Below are 20,580 nucleotides of genomic sequence, written 5' to 3'. Positions count from 1 at the left end.
TTCTCCTACATTTCTTCCTATAACTAACCAAGGACTCAAAAGCAAGGCCACTGCTACCTCTTTCTTTTGTCTATGACCCTCAGCTCCAACTGGGAGATTGATTTTCTTCTCTTAGAGCTGCCTTTAGTGACCATTTCATCCTAATTACATTGGTATAAATATGATGAGAGTAAGAAATAACGTGATTTACACCCTACTGGGATGATGCTGGTCCCTACTTCTCTCCCCAGACTGTGCCACCTGAGCAGGTGCCCTTACCACATACTGTGGAACTTGAGGCTCATACAATTTGTGTAGGAGTCAGAGGGTGCGGAGAAGGATGCTCTCTAAAAAAAGAAGAAAAAAAGAGGGGCACCTGGGTGGCTTAGTCGATTGTGTCTGACTTCGGCTCAGGTCATGAACTCACAGCTCATGAGTTTGAGCCCCACCTTGGGCTCTCCACTCTCAGCACAGAGCCCACTTTGAATCCTCTGTCTCCCTCTTTCTCTGCTGCTCCTCTCTCTCTCCCTCAAAAATAAATAGACGTTAAAACAATAAGAATAAATAAACAAAAGCATAACAAATCATGTGTGCAAAATTAAGGCCACGGATGAACAATTACTTAGGAAAGAAATCACAACAGGTAACTGAAGCCTTGGGGATTTGGAACTTTTCCAAAAACATCTTCAGGGGAATTATCAGGGATGCTTTACACAGAAATGCTTCCTGATCATGGTCTGGTTTTCACTACACACCTACAACGCTCTACAAGTCCAGGCCACTCCCAGCATGCACAGGGACCCGTGTGAGTTAGGGACCAGAAGCTTCATTGGCTTCAGGGCTCACCCAGATATGGCATCACCGATGAAGGCTGCAGGATGACTGGGATACACATCCGGGTTTGCCAGAAAGCCCCAGGTTATGCCTGTTATTCCTGTTTAAATTTTAATAATTCCCTTTTCATTCTGAAAACAAAACAAAACAAAACAGTCCCGCTCTGCACCGTCAATTAAATGCTCACCCTATTTATGTCGGTCACCTCTGGAACTGTACACGCTGGGACCAGGTAGAGTCTTTCCACTCCAACTTTTGCAACTTCCTTGCCTTTCTGCCCCCGCTGGACCTGGGAGAATCTCTGTTTCCTGATCTTAAAGTGGGGGTAATCACATCGACCTACTCAGAGTGGGTTGCAAGGAAAGGTACTGTTGTGCGGGTTTTTATTTTATCTCCCTAGAAGTCATTTTTAAATATAAATTAAATCTTATAAAAATTAGTCATTGGTGTGTAAGGCATCTTCTGTTTAAATTTTTTTTTTTTTTTTTTAGTGTTTTTATTTATTTTTGAAGGAGAGAGAGAGACAGAGCATGAGCAGGGGAGGAGCAGAGAGAGAGAGAGAGGGAGACACAGAATTCGAAGCAGGCTCCAGGCTCCGAGCTGTCAGCACAGAGCCCGACACGGGGCTCGAACTCACAAACTGTGAGATCATGACCTGAGCCAAAGCCGGACGCTCAACCGACTGAGCCACCCAGGCGCCCCAGGCATCTTCTGTTTAGAGACCCAAGAATCTGTAAGTAATACCACGTAATCCACTAGAGTTAGTCCTCTCTGGTCTGCTTTCACAAAGATCCTTCTTAACCAACCTAGGAAGGAGCAGCAGGAAAGCCTGCTTAAAAAGACCACCCGGGTGCCTGTCCTTTGGGTAAAACACTGCATCTGGAGGTGCCGGTGGACTAAGGAAGTGTTATCCACGCAATAGCTTCGTCTTGGTGGGTCACACTGTGTCAGTTCATCAACGTGACAGAAAGACAAGCAGGAAAGCAAGGCAGAAGACCACCCCCACGTGAAGCTGCTTGGCATGGCTGGCCCATCGAGGACAAGAAGACAGCTTCATTGTGGGCAGGCTACTGGATCCAGCACAGCACTTCAGAGCCTTTGAGTCATACATCAAGCGCAAATAACCGGGCTTATTTTCCCTGCCAAAGTCACATGCACTGTCGAGGCAACATCAAAAAGTTGATTTAAAAGGCAGTTTCCTCTGAGTGCTGATTTAGGCACATAAACAGTGGCTTGGTTAAATGCCACTCTGTGTTTAAAGTAATTATACTTCAGCCCTGGAATGTGGTGATGTGAGAGCCCCACTGCAGCAAACAAAGTTGATTCTATCAGCAAACTCTGGAAAGTCAGCTGGCCTGGATGCCGCTTCTCCCTGAATTTACTACTTCCTGCTTGGGGACTGTCTCTGGAAAAGTCAGAACTTCAGGACAAGTGTGGGTGCACTGCCCAGCTCTCTAAGGCTGGTGCCGGCTTGCAACCGACCGTGTGTCGGGAACACGGCTTGGGAATCTTGGCCCATAGGAGCTGTGGTCACTCATGTTCAGAGGGAGCCCTTGGAAATAGCTGAGTCCCATTGGAGCAGTGGTGGCTTTGGTCTGTGCGTTACCCTGTTTTGCCAGATTCTGCTGGGCTGGACAGCCACTGCTCAGCAAGCCAGAGAAAGGCTGGTAGGTGGGCAAGGCTTCCTGGGAAGGGTGACATCCTTAGGAGCAAGAGATGATGACTCTCAGCTGCTGGTTCCAGAAGCCCTGCCTTGATGGCCCATACATAGGTCTGACTGGCGTAGTCTAACCTCATCCTAAATAGAAGGACACAGGGGCCCTTTTGTCCATTTCCACTTTGGAATCATACCTTTCTCAGAGAAAAAGACCTAGTAATCACCCTACGTCTTCCGCCCTACGTCTTGGCAACTAATTCCCAACTGTGTGCCAAATCAGTGGAACTTTTCTTGTGTCTGGGAAGAATCATTTCCCTTCATCCTTACAGAATTGCCCTCATAAGCTACTGCTGGCAACTATGTTCGTGCTAATTAGCTGCCCTTGATGGATTTATTTCATCCAGTTGTAAATTTTAGAGGAGAAGTTCCCAGGCCGACTTAAAAGTAGAAATCACAGAACAAGCTGAGTGGAAATCGGGTTTGGATGACCCTCCACAGAGCAAGTCAAGCCAGTTCCCATGGGGTTTGAACACAGCGTTCCCAGGGAGGCAAGTCAACGTCAAATGACAGACCTGGAAGAAGTCTTATGGACACCATCTAGTTCAGTCACTTCAGCTTATAACAAAGGACCTGGGGCTCCTGGAGGTGAATGAATTTGCCCTGTCACACAGCTATTTACCAGTCACCTCAGAAAGTGAAAAGGGTATGTGCGACATGGTGACCACAGGGATAATTCCTGTTTGTCTTCTGAGACAACTTGAATACAGTTGTCATAAGCAAAGACCCGGTCTGTTTTTCTCACGTCCGCCTTTCTTTTCACCTTCTAACCTTTTTTTTTTTTTTTTTTTTCATGGAGTACTGATGTATCCCCAAAGAAAACACATGGAGTCCAGCTGATGAGATGTTTTAGATATTCCAAAAAGTATACAAAGCAGCTGACGTAATTTGGGTAGGTACAGTGGGCCAGCTGTTGGAAAGTACAGAGCTCCCCAAACATCTGGACTGATCTGTGTCCTAGGTTCCAGTCATAAACTGTCCATTAGCTATAAACCTTTATGCTCTGAGTCTGGTATATTCTCTGATTCCCCATCTGTCTCTGGCCCCTGAAGAGTAGTTAGGGAAGGTGGTGATGGTAGGAAGATTTGTTTTATGGGGTAATTGAGAAGAAATCTTCCTGATCATATTTATGACAGCTCTTCCAAATGGCATTTTTTCTTTGTGTATTGGCCTCGGATTTATTAGAAGTGAATGTCAGGATTTTCTCTTCTGTTTTTTTTTTTCTTCCTCCTTCTCTTCCTTCATTTCCCTCCTTCTCCCTCTCCCTTTTTTCCCTCTTCCCTCTATCCTTCCACCTCCCCCTCTTGTTTGCCATTCTTGTCCTCTTTATTCTTCTTCCTTTTTTCTCCCCCTCCTTTTTCTTCACACCTCAAAGCCCAACTGTGCTATTTAATAAACAGTCACCCACACCACATGCTTGTGGAAGGGATACTGTAACAGTTGGTCACTTGTTGAGCCCTGGCCTCCTGTGCATTTGTTAAAAATGAGTGTTCTTTCATCTTGCTCAGCTTTTGTATAGATATGAGGAATATTCATGTTTTAATATAAAATACCAGAAGCCTCTTCATTTTCCAGAACCAAGACCAAGAGTTTTCAGTATAGACCTCCTGTCATGAGAAATTTTTGCTCTGTGTTCAGAGCTGTACTCTCCATGGTTAAGTTTAAATGATGTCAAAATAATAGTCAAGCGGGTACTAAACTGACAGTACTGATTATATTTTTTTGCCTCACAATCGTTTGAAACATTTTAAACATAGGGATTCTAAGGATCATCTGGACTTCCTTAATATTACAACTTTATATATATCTGCACCAGATGAAACCTCGTCAGTTCTACAAAATATATACATTCATAATTGTATTACAATAATTATCTGTTGATTGCAATGGGTTAGAACAATTTGCATTGCAATTAAATGATTCTGACAGCAAATCACAAGCAATCATCTTCCCTACCAGACCTGTTCCTCCTACAGACTTCCTCATTTCTGTCAGTGGCTGCATTCACATTCAATCTATTACCAAGTCCTGTCAATTTCACTCCCACAGTCTATTTTGACTCTGCCTATTTTGCTTCCCATCTCCATCTACTCCGGTCCACCCAAGCCACCATCAGTTCTTTGCTGGGCTACTCATCAGTAGCCTCCCACCTGGTCTCTCTTCTTCCACACTTGCCTCCCTCCAATCCACCAACCAGAGCAACCCTTGAAACAAGTGAACATGGGCAAGTTGTGCTCTTGTTCCAAATTCCTTAACACAGGTCTAGATCTATTGCCCCTTCTCTCTTGGCTCCCTAAACGCTAGCTGCCTTTGGCCTTCTTTTGGTATGTGAAATGATGTGGAACATTTCCTCCGCCCCTTTACCCCCACACCCCTGCCCCAGACACTCACTAGTTTCTTTTCATCCTCAGATAGGTCTTAACTAAATGTCAATCCTTGGAAAGTTTTGAACCCAAACTAATGTAGTTCCCCTTAAATATAGTATAATGTAGTTCCACTCTTAACTATAATAACTGGCTTTCTTCTCTCAATACGCTTACCACAATCGATTGGGGATTTGTGTATTTACGTTGTATGATAATAATATTGTTTATTGTATTATATATAATGTTTAACTTCTTCTGAAGACTATAAATTCTATGAGGGCAGATACCATGCATGTCCTAGTTCAGAGAGGCATATAAAACATTAATATGCTTTCAATCAATACTTGTGAACAAATGGATCATCACTGTCATGCATTTGTACATTGCATGTTTTTTTTTCTTTAAAGTGCATGAGTATTCTAGGGGGGGCTCCTGGGTGGCTCAGTCGGCTGAGCGTCCGACTTCAGCTCAAGTCATGACCTCACAGTTCATGAGTTCAAGCCCCGTGTCAAGCTCTGTGCTGACAGCTCAGAGCCTGGAGCCTGCTTCCGATTCTGTGTCTCCTTCTCTCGCTACCCCTCCCCCAATCTCTCACTCTCTTTCAAAAATCAATAAATATTTAAAAAATAAAAAAAAATAAAATAAAAAGTGCATGAGTATTCTAATACCCTTAAATTTATGTACCTATTGACCAGATGATTGCATCCCCCTTTCACAGACAGTAAAGCAGTTTAAAGAGAAAAAAATAAGTTAGGAAAAGTAGTTTAAGGTTCTCAAGTTCAGAGTTGCCAAATATAGAAAAACAATAACAACAATTAACATTTACTGCTCTTTTATAATGTCCCAGGAGTGTTCCAGTTGCTTCATTTAATCCCCATAACAACCCTGTGAAGCAAGTAACGTTGTTATCCTATTTTAAGGATATGGAAGTTAGGTAACTTATCTAAGGTCTCAAACATGTACACACATAGTACTCATTTTTTTTTTTTAATAAAAAGTATATTTTCATGTTGGTCATCTTACTGAAATACCGCTCTAACATATCGAGCTTTACCCAGTCGGGTTTCCCATACCGAGGAATACTGCAGGTGGAATGATTTCTGTTCCTCTTGGTCACCATTCTCTTTCTTCTCTCTATATCCCCTGCCACTGCCCTCCCCACCCTCCTTCTCCCCTTCCCTTCTGTTCCCTGCTTCCCCGGGGCTGTTCAGTAGTAAAACCTCTGACAGAGCCACTTTTCTGCCAGGCTATCATATACAAGGTCAGTGTTCCCACATTCCAAAGGTAGGTAAAAATGTGTGTGGAAAGCAGGGAATTTTGCTAGAACAATGACTCACTGTGTCCATGCAAAACAGTTCAATAATAGGCCACTGCCTTAGCAAGAAAAATGCTGCCTGTCCCTGTGGAAAGTAAGGGAGCGAGCACATAGCGCTCCTGTGATTTAGGAGACGCTTTCTATGACCAATGGGAAAGACATACCCCTCATAAACCGTGCCCTGCCTTTTTATTTCATAGGCATGAACGGTGATTTTCAAAAAGGGATGGGCATGAAATGTGTTTCTGACATGTAATGTCACACAGATTTATAGGAAGCATGTTCGGCCACCTCTAGGTTATTCAGCAATTAGTGATATAAGTGGGGAAGCGTCTGGTCCTGTTGCTTCTCCCAGTGCTTTGTTTACTTGATTGTTTTTTGTTTTGTTTTTGTCCAGATTCCTGTTGATATAAACTTCCACTAGTGGAAATAGAGGATTGAGGCAGAACTGGGCTGGGCTGCTCCCTGTCTCGCTTTCTTCCAAGCCCGGCCTTAGACTGCAGGGAGCTGACCTGACCCCTTTCTTGTGCCTCGAGCCTGCATAAACCCCACCTCGGACCAGTCCCACCACCAGCCTACTTTGCTGGCCTCACACTGTGGCGGGGAGAAAGAACAAAATCACCCTTTGCAGATCAGGGCTCTCATAAATCTGTGCTCTGAAGACTCACCTGGTCTTGAACATCACTTCACAGTGATTCCACTCGTCCTTAATTCCCTTTTCCATTCCCCTCAGTGGCAATTTCTAGACTATTTGATACTTTCCTCAACCCCTTCAGTCTAGTCTGAGCCAGCAGTTCTCAACCTTGACAACCTATTAAAGTCTCCCCAAGACCTTCTGAAAACACAGGCCAATTATATCAAATTCTCTGGCAATGGATCCAAGCATCGGCGTTTTTAAAAGCTCCGCAGATGATTCCAGTAGACAGCCAAGGATTAGAACCATTGTTTTTAAGTAGATAATGTCACCTCCTACTTCAGCAGAAAGCACGATGTGGTATAGCACAAACGTGTCGCAAGTTTTTCTACATGCACCCTGTGGTCCTTTGCTCAGTTGAAGCAAACTAAGTCCTTCATAACCATGTCTTCTACAGTCTTGACCAAGACCTGCTCATGTCTCTAATCTCTTCCTCTTTGCTGGATCTTTCCCTGCAGCGTATAAGCAAATTTAAGTTTCCCCCATCTTTGATAAGATCCCTACGTCTTTTCATCTCTCAGTCTCCAGCCTCACACCCATCCACTCTCCACTTAGTTCTTCATGTTCTGGTAATATTTGCCCTGAAAACCAGCTTTTTCAGCTGGACTAACTCTTACTGACCTTTCATAATCAGGCTTGGTTGTTTTCAGCTCTCCATGAAAGGTTGCCGGATTCAATGGCTGAATCAAGACTTTTCTACAGCATTTAGTGCATTCAACTGACATTCTCTATTTGTTTTTCTCTCTTCCCTTAACTTTAAGCTCCTCGAGGATAGGAACCGTGTCCTTTTCATCTTCCTTAACATCAGCACCTGGGGTTTTGTAGGCATTCACCCATGCTTGTTGAACTGAACTGCAAAAACCATTTTCCCCCTAATTTCTTGGGCGGAATGATGTGTTCCAACTGGCTGTAGGTACATTTCATTTAACCTAGCCCCCATACTTTTAGCCTCGTGAATAAACTGTCACAGAAATCACCTGGGGCAATTATCCGGACATTCTTTTGAATTTGATATTAAGCCAGTAATGTCATACTTACTTGTTTAGGATAAACTTCTACATAAATCTAATATAGGATTCTTCTGATGAGCATTCCACGCTTTTCAAGGCCATTGTGCCAACAATAATGATCATTAGTAGCCAGCAGAAAAACGAATGAACGGTGTGGCTGGTACTATAGGCATAGTCTTAGAAATGAAAATTCATAACCCAACACGGTCTGCTGTGTTTTAGAATCTAGCACCATTTCTTTGCAGAGGCAGGGCCAACCCATCTTTGCAAAGCTCCCAGAATAGGCTGGGCCACTACACTAAGCTTCTGGTGGCAGCAGCTTACTAAAGTTTTTCTCTGTTTCCTTTTGTTTTGCACTTAAACTCTGCTTCAGAAGTATAGGTTGCTCCTCAGTCATATTCCAAATGCATTAGCTCCCTCAACAGAGGAGCCAAATCCCTACCCAGCCTGATTAATTAGCTGAGTAAATCTAAGAAACTCCTCAACGTTACGGCCCTTCTTCCTGCCAAGTTTTGTAAAATTCATAGGCTGCACGTATTCACAAGCACGAGAAAACACCTGTGAGCAATTAACCAAATATCCTCGATTCAGAGGCCTTACATGTATGCTGATGGTCCCCAGACTGTTGGCACAGGTCTGTAATTATGTGAGGCCACAGCCAGATCATCCCAACAGGCCAGTCACAGGAAGGGTCATTCCTTCAAATATAACATGCTGCCGCCTCTAAAAATAATTCTGCCTGAGATTCAGAAAGAAATCCCCCTTATGAGGGTGCTGCTTTAAAGAGAGGACACATCGGTGGTTGGGAAGGAAGTAGTGCCCCCGGCCATTTCTTTGAAATTTGTGTATGACCATGATGAGGGGAAAAGAAACGGCCAAAACCAATTTTAAACAATTTGCAGAATTAAGAATCAGGTTTAAAAGTATCAACCTAGAAAATGATGCCTATAACTCTGCTTTTTGTCTGGCCTGGAAACAATATCCACAGGGTTAACAAACCAAATCTGCAACCCAAAGTGTCCCATGAAAATGTAAAAATCCATCTTTCAGTGTAGACAGTCCACCGGAGAATTACAAACCAAAAAGATGTATTTGGGCAATACATCCTTTTATAAAATCCTTTTATTTGCAAGAATAAATTCTTGTCATTCTGAATTGTACATTACTTTATGTTCTGTGTAACCAGAATATTTAAAATTAACCCTCATAATATTGAAGAAAGCCATGGATTTCCAGAACCAGTCTCAAGAAACCTAAAGTCTCTAAAAACAAGAGTTCTTTTTTTTTTAAAGGACTATTGCTTTACCATTTATTTTTTTTAATGTTTATTTATTTTTGAGAGAATTTATGAGAAAGACAGAGCTCAAGAAGGGGAGGGGCAGAGAGAGAGAGGGAGACTCAGAATCCAAAGCAGGTTCCAGGCTCTGAGCTGTCAGCACAGAGCCCAACATGGGGCTTGAACTCATGAACCACAAGATCATGACCTGAGCCAAAGTCAGATGCTTAACCGACTGAGCCACCTAGGTGCCTCTAAAAGGAAGAGTTCTTAACCAAGCATAGGTATACTTCAGGGGCTAAAAGAATCCCCAGAATTCTAGGAAAATTCTGTGTGCATATATATTTTTCAGGGCAGAGTCGTGGGACCTATCTATAGCCGCACGGTCTAATGCAGTAGCCATAGGTGGCTACGAAGCACTTGATATAGTATAGCCTCAGTTGAAGAATGTTGTAAGTGTAAAATTCCAACTGGCTTTTGAAGACCTAGAATGATCAAAAGAATGTGAAGTATCTCAACAGTTATTACAGTGATGAATGTTGAAGTTATAATATTTTGTGTGCATTGGATTAAGTAAAATACTTCAAATAATTAATTATTTAATTTATTTCTTAATAAATAATTAATTATTTATGTAATAATTAAAATTAATCGCACTTGCTTCTTTTTACTTTTTTAAAATACGGTTACGAGAGAAACTAAAACTACGTTTGTAGCTGACATTACATTTCCATTGGATGGTACTGAGTCTATAGCTTCCATGAGTTTATCAAAATGCTCTTTTGCTTAGAGTAGGACTTGCTGAGCTATAAATGCTCATGCTTGTCACTCATCCTGCTGATTCTGTCTCAGTAGGCCTGGGGTAGAGCCCACCACCAGGGGCTGTAATGCCGGCAAGGCTGTCCTTGGCCTACATTTGGAGACATGCTGCCTTAGAAACTTCTGGCATTTTCAGAGACAAACATTGACCCACCCATCACTTCGCCCTAGCGTACAGATTCTGTCATCTCTCTGCCTCTCATCTTGGAGGTACATGTACCCACACATCTGTGCTGTCTTCCTGGGCGCTCCACCTAAAAACCGAATGTATGAGCACTTCTCACACCAGTCCTGCTCCTCCTGCACTTTTTATCTGGGTCACAGGCACCTTTAATTTCCTTGTCTCCTCATTCCCTGCCCGTGCCAGCCCGTGCAAACAATCATTAAGGCCTATCAAGTGTTTCTAATACACCCTTTTGTGTTTGTCACCACTGCAGGGATTATTGTCATGGCCTCCATCCACCTGGCCTCCCTTCCTCCAGATCACCTTCCTCATCACTGTTCTGAGGGTTTCTTTTCAAGTGACAGATCCGGTTATTCTACTCCCTGGTTCAAAGATCATACCATAAAGTCCTCATTGTAGCCAAAAAGGCCCTCCACAAACTGTCTGAACCCCAGATGCACCTACGATTTAACCCCCAACCCACATCTGCTCCAGCCACACCACACGTGGTCTTTCATGCTCCCAAGCCTTGGCCCATGAACTTCCTCTGCCTGCGTGCCTCTTCCCCCTCTTCCCTTTCAAGACCCACGTTATCACCATCTCTACTACATCTACTCTGGGAGTCTGGAGCACTTTATCTGTATCTCCATTATGGCACATATCATGTTGTATTGAATTATTTGACCGGGCGCTCCCCCGGGTTACTCATTTTGTCCTTGCTGCACGGTACAGTGCGAAGAACTGTAGGCACTTACTTGCCATCTAGACAAAGGCCACATGATCTTGTTTCTCCAGATTTTCCAAAAGTACAGTTCTCTAGTGTCACGGGATAGAGTCTGAAGGATCCTTAGAGATCTTCTAATCTCCCTTGTCAATCCTGGATGAGCAAATCCAGACCTTCAGAGGTTACATGAGTCACCGAGGGCCCGCTACCTCATTTCACCTCCGTGATGACCTATGACGGAGGCATTTCTATTATCACTCATTTAACAAAAGAGAAAAGCGAGACCTCAGTGAATTTAAGCAATGTACCAAAGGTCATGTAGCTAGTAACCTGGCAAGATTAGACCAGAATTCAGCTCTCCTTGTACTTGGCCTAGCTATCCTTCCCTTGTCTCAGGTGACTACTTACAATTCGGGGCACTACCTGAGTTATTCAACAAGCACAAAGATGACATTCTTATTTATTTATTGAAGTATAGTTGACATTCAATATCATATTAGTTTCAGGTGTACAACATAGTGATCTGATGCTTCTATATACTACTCAGTGCTCACAAGTGTAAGTGTAGTCACCATCTGTCACACAGTACAATGTTATTACAATATTATTGACTATATCCCCAATGCTATGATTTTCAGTCCTCTGACTTATGTATTTTTTAACTGGAAGTCTGTACCTCTTAATACTCTTCAGCTACTTTGCCTACCCTCTCCATTCCCCTCCCCTCTCAAAACCACCAGTTTGTTTTCTGTAGTTATAGGTCTGATTCTTTTTGTTGATTTATTCATGTTTTGTTTTTTATATTCCACATGTAAGTGAAAGAACATGGTATTTGTCTTTTTCTTCCTGACTTATTTCACTAAGCATAATTCCTTCTAGGTTTACATGTATTGTTGCAAATGGAAAGATTTCATTCTTTTTAATGGCTGAGTAATATTCCATCACACACACACACACACACACACACACACACACACACACTACATTGTCTTTTCCATTCATCTACTGATAGACACTTAGGTTGCTTCAGTATCTTGGTTATTGTAAATAATGCTGCAATAAACACGAGGATGCATACATCTTTTTGGATTTGTGTTTTGTTTTCTCTGAGTAAATACCCAGAAGCAGAATTATTGGGTAATATAATATTTCTAATTTTTTGAGGAACCTCTATACTGTTTTCCATAGTGGCTGCACCAATTTATGTTCCCATCAAGAGTGCATGAGGGTTCCCTTTTCTTCACATCTTCACTAAGACTTCTTATTTCTTGGGTTTTTTTTTTTTTTTGATACTAGCCATTCTGACTGGTGTGAAGTGACACTTCATTGTGTTTTTTTTTATGCATTTCCCTAATGATTAGTGATGCTGACCTTCTTTTTCATGTGTCTCTTGGCCAACAAAGATGATATTTTGTACAGATAGAACGTTTTGGTGAAAAGAACCTAATTATGACCATGAGACTAGTTTTAGACTCAGCTCTGTCTCTTCTAGTTTTCTAGCTGTACTTTCTATTAATATAAGATATTGTAGAAACAACCTAAGTTTTCATTGATAAATGAGTGGATAAAAAAATGTGATATATACAATGGAATATCATTCAGCCACAAAAAGAAGAAAATCCTGCCATCTGCAACAATATGGATGGACCCTGAGGGCATTAGAGTATATGAAATAAGTCAGACAGAAAAGGACAAACACTATATGATCTCATTTATATGTGGAATCTAAAAAAGCGGAACATAGAAACAGAGAGAAGAATGGTGGTTGCCAGTAGCCGGGCGATGGGGGAAATGGAGAATGTTGGTCAAATTATAAACGAATTCATAGTTACATAGTGGAAAAGTTCCGGGGATTTAATGTATAGCATGGGGATTATGTTAACAATACTGTACTATACACTTGAAAGTTTTTAAGAGAGTAGATCTTAAATGGTCTTACCACAAAAATAAAGAAATAAATAGGTCATTATATGAGATGATGGAGATGTTAACTACCTTTATTGTGGTAATCATTTTGCAATACCCATGTGTGTATCAAATCATCATGTTGTTTACCTTAAGTTTACACAGTGTTATGTGTCAATTACATTTTAATAAATTTGGAAAAAATATAAAAGAAAGGCAGAGATAAACACAAAATTGGATATATGAAAATGTTCCACGCACTCTGGTATTTCAACCTGGAGATATTTAGACATTTCTTTTGCAACTATTTTGTTCATTGTGAAAGTTACTGGTGTTTCATTATGGACTATTCAAAAACTAGAAAAAATAAATGGAAGAAAAATGTCACCATCAGGATCACTGTTAACATTTGTTGTAATTCTTCCCAGTTTTTCCATGCATTTTTTATTTGTTTGACATATTTTTGATCACATAAAATTTTATGTCACTGTTACTTTCATCTCCCATCATGATATTAAAATTCCTTCATTATTACTATACAATCTTCAGAAACATAACTTCTCATGACTGCATAAGAGCCCGTCAGTTACTCACACCACAATGTTCGGAGTTGTTTGAGTCCTAATGAAGTGATACTTAAAGGCATGAAATCCAGCAACTTGGTAGAATGACAACATCAACAGCACAAAAGGATCTCGGAGATCTCTAGCCCCTTGTTTCTCAGAGTGTGGTCCTCAGACCAGCAGCATCTGTATCTCACCTGGGAGCTTGTTATCAATGCAGACTTGAGCCCTACCCCAGACCTACTGAATTCAAATCTGCATTTTAACCAGATCCCCCAGTGACTTGTGTGCACATTAGTATGTGAGAGGTAGTGGCTAAAAACAGTGGTTGTCAATCTTGGCTGCACTTTAGAATCTCTTGGGAAGATCTTCAAAATCCTGATGTCAAGGTCACACGAGATTAAATCAGAAACTGAAGTGGGGGTTGGGGGTGTGGGCAAACATCAGTCTTTTTAAATGTTGCCCTGATGATTCCAATGTGCTGGAAAGCCATTGAAGGAGGAACTGAATGAAACCCTGCCACAAACTGATTAAATAGTTAAGTAGCCCTTTCTCTCTAGTCTTCGAGATCTTTTTATAAGGCATTCTACAGATTTCTGTGGGAAATTCTGGTAAAACAAGATCAAGCAAAACAAAACAGAGCAACAACAATGAAAACAAAACAAGACCCCATAATGCTTTTAGGAAGATTTAAATTTAAAAATTCCTTAGGCCGCCTGGGTGGCTCAGTCTGTTAAGTGTCCGACTTCAGCTCAGGTCATGATCTCGTGGGTCGTGGGTTCAAGCCCTGCGTCAGGCTCTGTGCTCACAGCTCAGAGCTTGAAGCCTGTTTCAGATACTGTGTCCCCCTCCCTCTCTCTCTGCCCCTCCCCCACTTGCGCGCGGGCGCGCGCACACACTCTCTCCCCTGCCCCCGACTCAAAAATAAGTAAACATTAAAAAAATTTTCTTTATTTCCCGTTTGTGTTTCCCTTTCTACTTCCCCCTAGTCTCCTCCCTTTCCACTTCTCCCAAGAGATTCCTGGCCATGATATTCTCTGGAGACCCTGCTCAGAGACCACAAAACATGGATTTCCTATAACATAGCACCAAGAAGCAATGGAAAGACTACTTGATTTCTTCTCAATAATTGTACTTGTCTTGGCACAGTGTCCTGACTTCAAGCCCCAAATCCAACTTGTCCTATATGCCCATATTTAAGCAAGCTAGTAGATTTTGACACTCTGACTCTATCTACACAAAGCCATAAGCACAGAGAGGTGGGAAAGTCAAGGTCAGAGCCGTGAACCGTTTTCCCTAATTTTCTTTTCAATGAACTGACCACTTAAAAAGACGAACACTTTAGTTCACTTGGTAGACTTGGATCTCCTAGTCCTGCAGAGTGTTTAACCATTTTTAACCCTGGTACCAAGATGGGTACACACTTTTTCAAAACGAGGACTCAGCACTATTTCCCCTTTTTACATAAACTAGGATCATAGCACATACTCTGAATATTTTGACTTTTGTAGAGAATGTTGCAATGGAACATGTGCACATGTCAAAACACTTGGTCAATTAAAAGTGATTTTTAAGGGTCAATTAAAAGCCACTGGGTGGCTCAGTCGGTTGAGCTTCCGACTTTGGCTGAGGTCATAATCTTGTGGCCTGTGAATTCGAGCCCCGCATCAAGCTCTGTGCTGACAGCTCGGAGCCTGGAGCCTGTTTCAGATTCTGTGTCTCCCTCTCTCTGACCCTCCCCCATTCATGCTCTGTCTCTCTCTGTCTCAAAAATAAATAAACATTTTTAAAAAATTTAAAAGTGATTTTTAAGCGATTTAGTCTTTAATCCCAGTTTTAGGGACGTTAGCCATTCTGGTTCAAATTTCTTTCAATGCTCAACAACCCCAATTTAATATTTGTTTAAAACTTTAAACTTTAAGTTTATAGTTAAAACTTTTTACTCTAATGAATACAAAATATCAGACAGATGTCCGGCTGGTGATCGCCAACTGAATACAACATTGTTTTGTCTTCCCTCTTGGTAGTATTTGCAAGTATTTTGTTCATTATGAAAGTAACTGGTGTTTCATTATGGAATATTCAAAAACTATAAAAAAATAAATGGAAGAAAAATATCACCATCAAGAAAGGTGGTCTTTCTTAAGGTGTAAAAGGAGAATGCGATAGGGCTATCAGCTTATGAGGGAGTTTTAAATTTCTTGGAAAACAGAAAGTGGTTGGAGGAACAGTAACCCAGAAAAAGGGAGGCTGGGACATTTATGCGCTGACACTCCTCACCCTTAGGTCTTCAGGTTTGGGGGTTGCCCCAGGACTAAGCCTATGTGTGAGTCACAGAAGACACAACTGCCAACGTGAGGACACGTCAGAGCTTGCACGGAACTGTCCACCTCAATGGCACTGAAATCCAAGGTGGGCTGCAGGGACGTGAAGCTGGCACAGAGATGTCACTAGAGCCACATACACCTGGAAGCGGAAGAGCCAGAACCCAGTCCTCCAACTGAATGTGACATTCCTGCTTAAAACTTTCTGGGGCTTCCCCACTGCCTAGCTCGAGGAACAGGGAGGGGCTTCAGATCCTTCAAGCCCTGAAAGTGTGTGTATCCAGGCATTTGGGGGGACGAGAAGGTTCATAATTTTTATCCTATTTTCAAAAGGGTCCATGTAGAAGTGTTTAAGAACCTCAAACGTAAAGCCCTAATCCTTAACATGGCAGATGAGGTCTTGCACAATCCAGACTAACCGACCTCTCTGGAGCCCCATCTCCTGCCGGCCTCTCCCCATCCTCTCTGGCTGGGTGAACTAAGTTCCAGTCACAGACCTTCTCACCAGTCTCCAACAGGCCATAAACCCTTTAATACCTCTTGGATTTAACACACGCCTTTCTCTCTGCCAGGAATGCCATTCCCCCTTTGCTACTTCCTCGGCTCCTTCCCTGCCTGGGAATTACCTCTTATCCTTTAAGACTCAGCAATCAAATTACCTCTTCTGCTGTGCCCCCTCCTCCTGTCTCCTTCCCAGTTTCTTCTCAGTGGTTTCCTGATCAATCCACACAGCAAGATGCATGTGGAGCTTACCCCTCAGTATTGCTATTGTTCAGGTGCTGGTTTCTTCCACACGTTAGTGAAATCTTGAAAGAACAGATCATGCCTCTCCCTGCCCCAAACCATAATGTGCAACAGCACATAACACTAATTTTGATGCAACGAATAAAGGAATGAATGACTGCTTTTATCAGCGTGGCCAACTGTCTCTTTGGTTCTTACAGAGAACCTGACACCAAGAGGCTGGGACATTCATAACCAGGCTCCTGCTCAGCTTGTTGGAATCCATCCTGGTCCAAATGTACATTTCTGGCTGATTCCTATACACTTTTTAAGAACCGCTATGAAAGAAAGAATAATGAGAACAAAAAAGAAGACTTGGTAATTGAAAGCGTAACTGATGACATAAAAAATGCAAGGGGAGGTTTGGAAGAGAGTTGGAGAAGTCTCCCAGAAAGTAGAGGTCCGCGGCAAGGCTGGTGTGCGTCCTTGAGGCATCCCGGACAAGACTTCTCATCAGAGCACGTGTTTGTCTCCACACACCGTAGAGCCAATTGACCCAGACTCTAGCCCCCAAAGACTGGCCTTCCCTTAGAGCTGGGACTGTGTCTCTTTCTACCCCTACTACCTATATCAGTGCTTGGCACATAGTAGGCGCTAACATAACGCTGAAAGAACGAATAATGAATGCATGAATGAGTGGAGGTAAGCCTCACTGGGCTTGCAGCTGAGAGGAAGCTGAAAGGTTTGTGGAAAAGGTGAGTGAGGGCGATTCCAGGGAGCACCCCCCCTCCCACCCCCAGGGAAGGGCCAGGCTGGGAACAACTGGCAGGTTCCCAGCTGCTGTAAGCTTGCCTGAACAGGGGAAGACTGACTATCTGGGCAGACGCAAGGGGGTGGAACCACCGAGAAGGATTCTAAGAGATGGAAGGGGTGGGGGAAGCTCACTCAGCACTTGACATTTCATGAGGAATTACTACACGCCAAGCGCTGTGCTAAGGACTTTTCGTGAATTCTCCCACCTAAGCTTCACAAAACCTTCACAAAACAGCTGCACTTTTTATGACATCCGTTTTCTAGATGAAAAAGATAAGGTGTGCAGACAGTAAGTATCTGACCCAAGCTTCTAGAGCTAGCGATGGAACCAGGATTTGAGGGGGCAACGTCTGATCACATCTGTGTCATTTAATCACCGGGCTAGTGTTCCTGGTAAAAGTTCCCGTTTGCCTGGGATGGCCCTGCTGGGGGCCCAGAGGGCGCACTACATGTCATGGCTCTGGGACCTAATTGAAAATCGTGGCCGATCCCTTTCCCAGAGTACTACAGTCTCTCTTTCCCAGAAAATGCTGTGTGGGAGAGAGTAAATAGCTGGGTTTCAGGCATAATGGTTTTCTTCTGTTTTGTGTTACTGGATTTGATGCACAGAAAAGTGCCCAGAACCTCAAATAATTACAGTAAGACGACTCTGCTTCCTTCACGCGGCCACAGCAGACAGGCGGGAGCCCAGAGACGCTGCAAAGCGACTACTGTAACTGTAAGATGGGGAAAGGCAGGAGCCCAGAATCGGGAATCTCAGACAGAACCGCAAGCCCAGCGTGGCACTTGGCAGAAATGGGGAAAAGGCACCCCCTTGAAGTACACTGACTTGTTTCATATGAAAAAAAAAAATCCCTTAATAAAAAGACCTTTAAGACATACGATTAAGTGGGGAAAATGGCAAGTCGTAAGACAGTTCATGGAGTGGGGTGCCATTTATGACAGGAAAAGACACAGTCCAGACAGTCTGCAGTCTGGAAGGCCACACGCTACCTGCTAATAGTGGTCGTCTCTGAGGAGGGGGCCGTATGTGGGAGACATGTTGGCTTAACTTGTATTTTTTTTTTTTTTGAAATTTGCACAATACTATGATAATCCTATATTAATGGGTAACGAAAAATAGTGAAACAAATAAAAACAGGTTTATAAGGAAAAAAAGAGAGTGAAAGACGAACCCTGGTGTCAGTCAAGATTAAAGTTAGCGCATCAGGCATGGCGCCAATTCTTTGTTTGATTGCCATGGTCAACGAATGCCCCAGTTGCCCCCTCCGTGTTAAACTGGATGCAGAATACACTTTCCACCCCAAGGTGCCTCCCAAACATTGACAGTTTCATAGTTTGTTCTGAGTCAGAAGAGACAGAAGAGCTCCTCTGCTCTGACGGTTTCACAGATGGAGAAAGGGAGTCATTCCCTTCTGTCCTCCCCAACATCAGCCTTCTCGCTTTCCAGTGCTGGTTTTAGAGATGCAACCTTAAAGCTGTTGGGTTAGGAGTAATTCACGAGCTGAGCCCCGGAGAGCCAGGGTCACCTAGATATTAGCTGAAGGCCAGTGTATCATTAGGGCAGAGGTGGTGGGAGGGGGCGAGGGGCTAGAAATAGCTCCTTGGAAAGGGCCGGCACGGTGCCAGCTGGCCCGTGCATATGTGCGTATGTGTGTGTTTGAACATGTGTGCATGTTTGTGTTTGTGTGTGTACTGCCTGTATGCATGTCTGAGCATTTATAAGGGTACACAGGTGTGTGCATGAGCAGTTGTGAAAGCTTATATTTATTACTGCATGTGTGGAGTCTGTGTGTATGTGAGTATGAGTATGTGTATGGAATGGAAAGATCCTGCTTCCCGCAAAGCAGAAGCCCAAGGAGCTGTTTCCAGGTGCTTAAAGACTGAATGCCACATTCTTAACTCTTTGCAGAGGACCTCCAGGCACCTCACTGATGCAAGGGTGTGGTAGAGGATGGTCCTTACCTCACCCCAGGGGGAACATGCTTTCCCTAGCCTCTGGAAACTGACCCATCCCATTCTGGCTATATCACCAATTTTCAGTTAAGATGCCAGTTTCTCTGACCCTCTGGAGACAGCAGTGTGGAAACTGGGTAATTAATAGTCACTCTAGAGTGGCTCAGGAGAGCCAGCTTCAGCAGTGGGAAGGACACAAGTTCTGGGATTTCGAGGTTCCAGCTCCTTCCAGCACACCCACTTTAATTCCCTTTATAGATGAATAAACTATTTTGTGATTCTAAGTATCTTCCTTTTCAGTATGTCTCAAAATGTATAACATAACCCACATCGTATTACCAGTCCTTGCAAGGTCCACACATCACCTCCAACTGTAGAGGGGGCCTAGCTATAGAAAGCCTTCTTCCAGATCCTACAGAGAGTAAATCTTGTATAGTCTTTGCCTATTGAGTACCTTTCCTGCAGATGGGGGTATGGTGTTTCACTGGAGTGCCTTTTATGATAGGATATATTTTCTCTCTCTGCATTCTCCCAAGATGCAGAGAGAGAATATATATTTGAACAGAACATATGTATCTTTGGGGTAAGACATAAACGGTGTAATTACATTGACTCTAAATTCTTCAGGCAAAAACACATTAAGAGAGAATGATTTATTTCTCTTGTTTGATGTAGCAAAGGCCTGCTTATACAAACCCATCCTAAAATTGGAAAAAATAACATAATACAAATACATGTAAAGAAACCTACAGAGAAGTGAACAGCACAGAAAAAGTAATGACTGTGTAATGCATTAGAGGGCAGGGATGGAGACACAGTGAACTTCACCAAGAGATGGTTGTGGTTGGTTTGGTCTGGTTTTACCCCTCGTGTATCTTGAGATGGCAGTTCGTATAGGCCATTGACACTTCAAGGATATCATTTCAAGGAATGAACCATATTCACGTGCCAGTGTCAATAGTGAGCAATGGTCTAGAAGGCTGGGACTTTGCATGGATATGGAGAGAGCCTGGGAGAGAGTAAAGGTGGAAATGAAGTTTCAGAGCAGTATTCCCCGGAAAACAAGGAGAACAAGGAGGACAACGAGAAGAATAAGGCACCCTGTAGAGTTCCCACTTGACATTATCCTACCCAAGAGCTGCTCCTTGGTGTTTACTGAAAGAAATGCAATGGGCCACAGAATCTTCTCTTCACCTCTTCCCATTCTCTTAAGCATTTAGCATCTAGTCCCCTATGTTACCGGTAGATTGTTTTTCGTGACTGGTTTTATTTCTGGCCCAATCGCTTCCTCAAAACACGGCTCTTTTAACAATATTTTAGTAATCATCTTCCTTCTTGCTAAACCTTGAGTGTGCAAGCACTCCTTGGAGTGCTACTGGAAAATGGGCTGGACACACAAGCA

The 20,580-nt window shown here is 42.9% G+C and overlaps 1 protein-coding gene across 1 annotated transcript in view; it reads right to left on the bottom strand.

Moving 5' to 3' along the window:
- The window catches only part of FRMD6 (FERM domain containing 6), a 241,852-nt gene that overhangs the window by 107,773 nt on the left and 113,499 nt on the right, over window positions 1-20,580 (bottom strand). The gene's annotated exons all lie outside the window — the stretch shown is intronic.

This window comes from Herpailurus yagouaroundi, unplaced genomic scaffold (genome assembly GCF_014898765.1).
Source record: "Herpailurus yagouaroundi ecotype Mexico unplaced genomic scaffold, PumYag 141, whole genome shotgun sequence".
NCBI lineage: Eukaryota > Metazoa > Chordata > Mammalia > Carnivora > Felidae > Herpailurus > Herpailurus yagouaroundi.
This window is presented reverse-complemented; position numbering and strand designations above follow the sequence as displayed.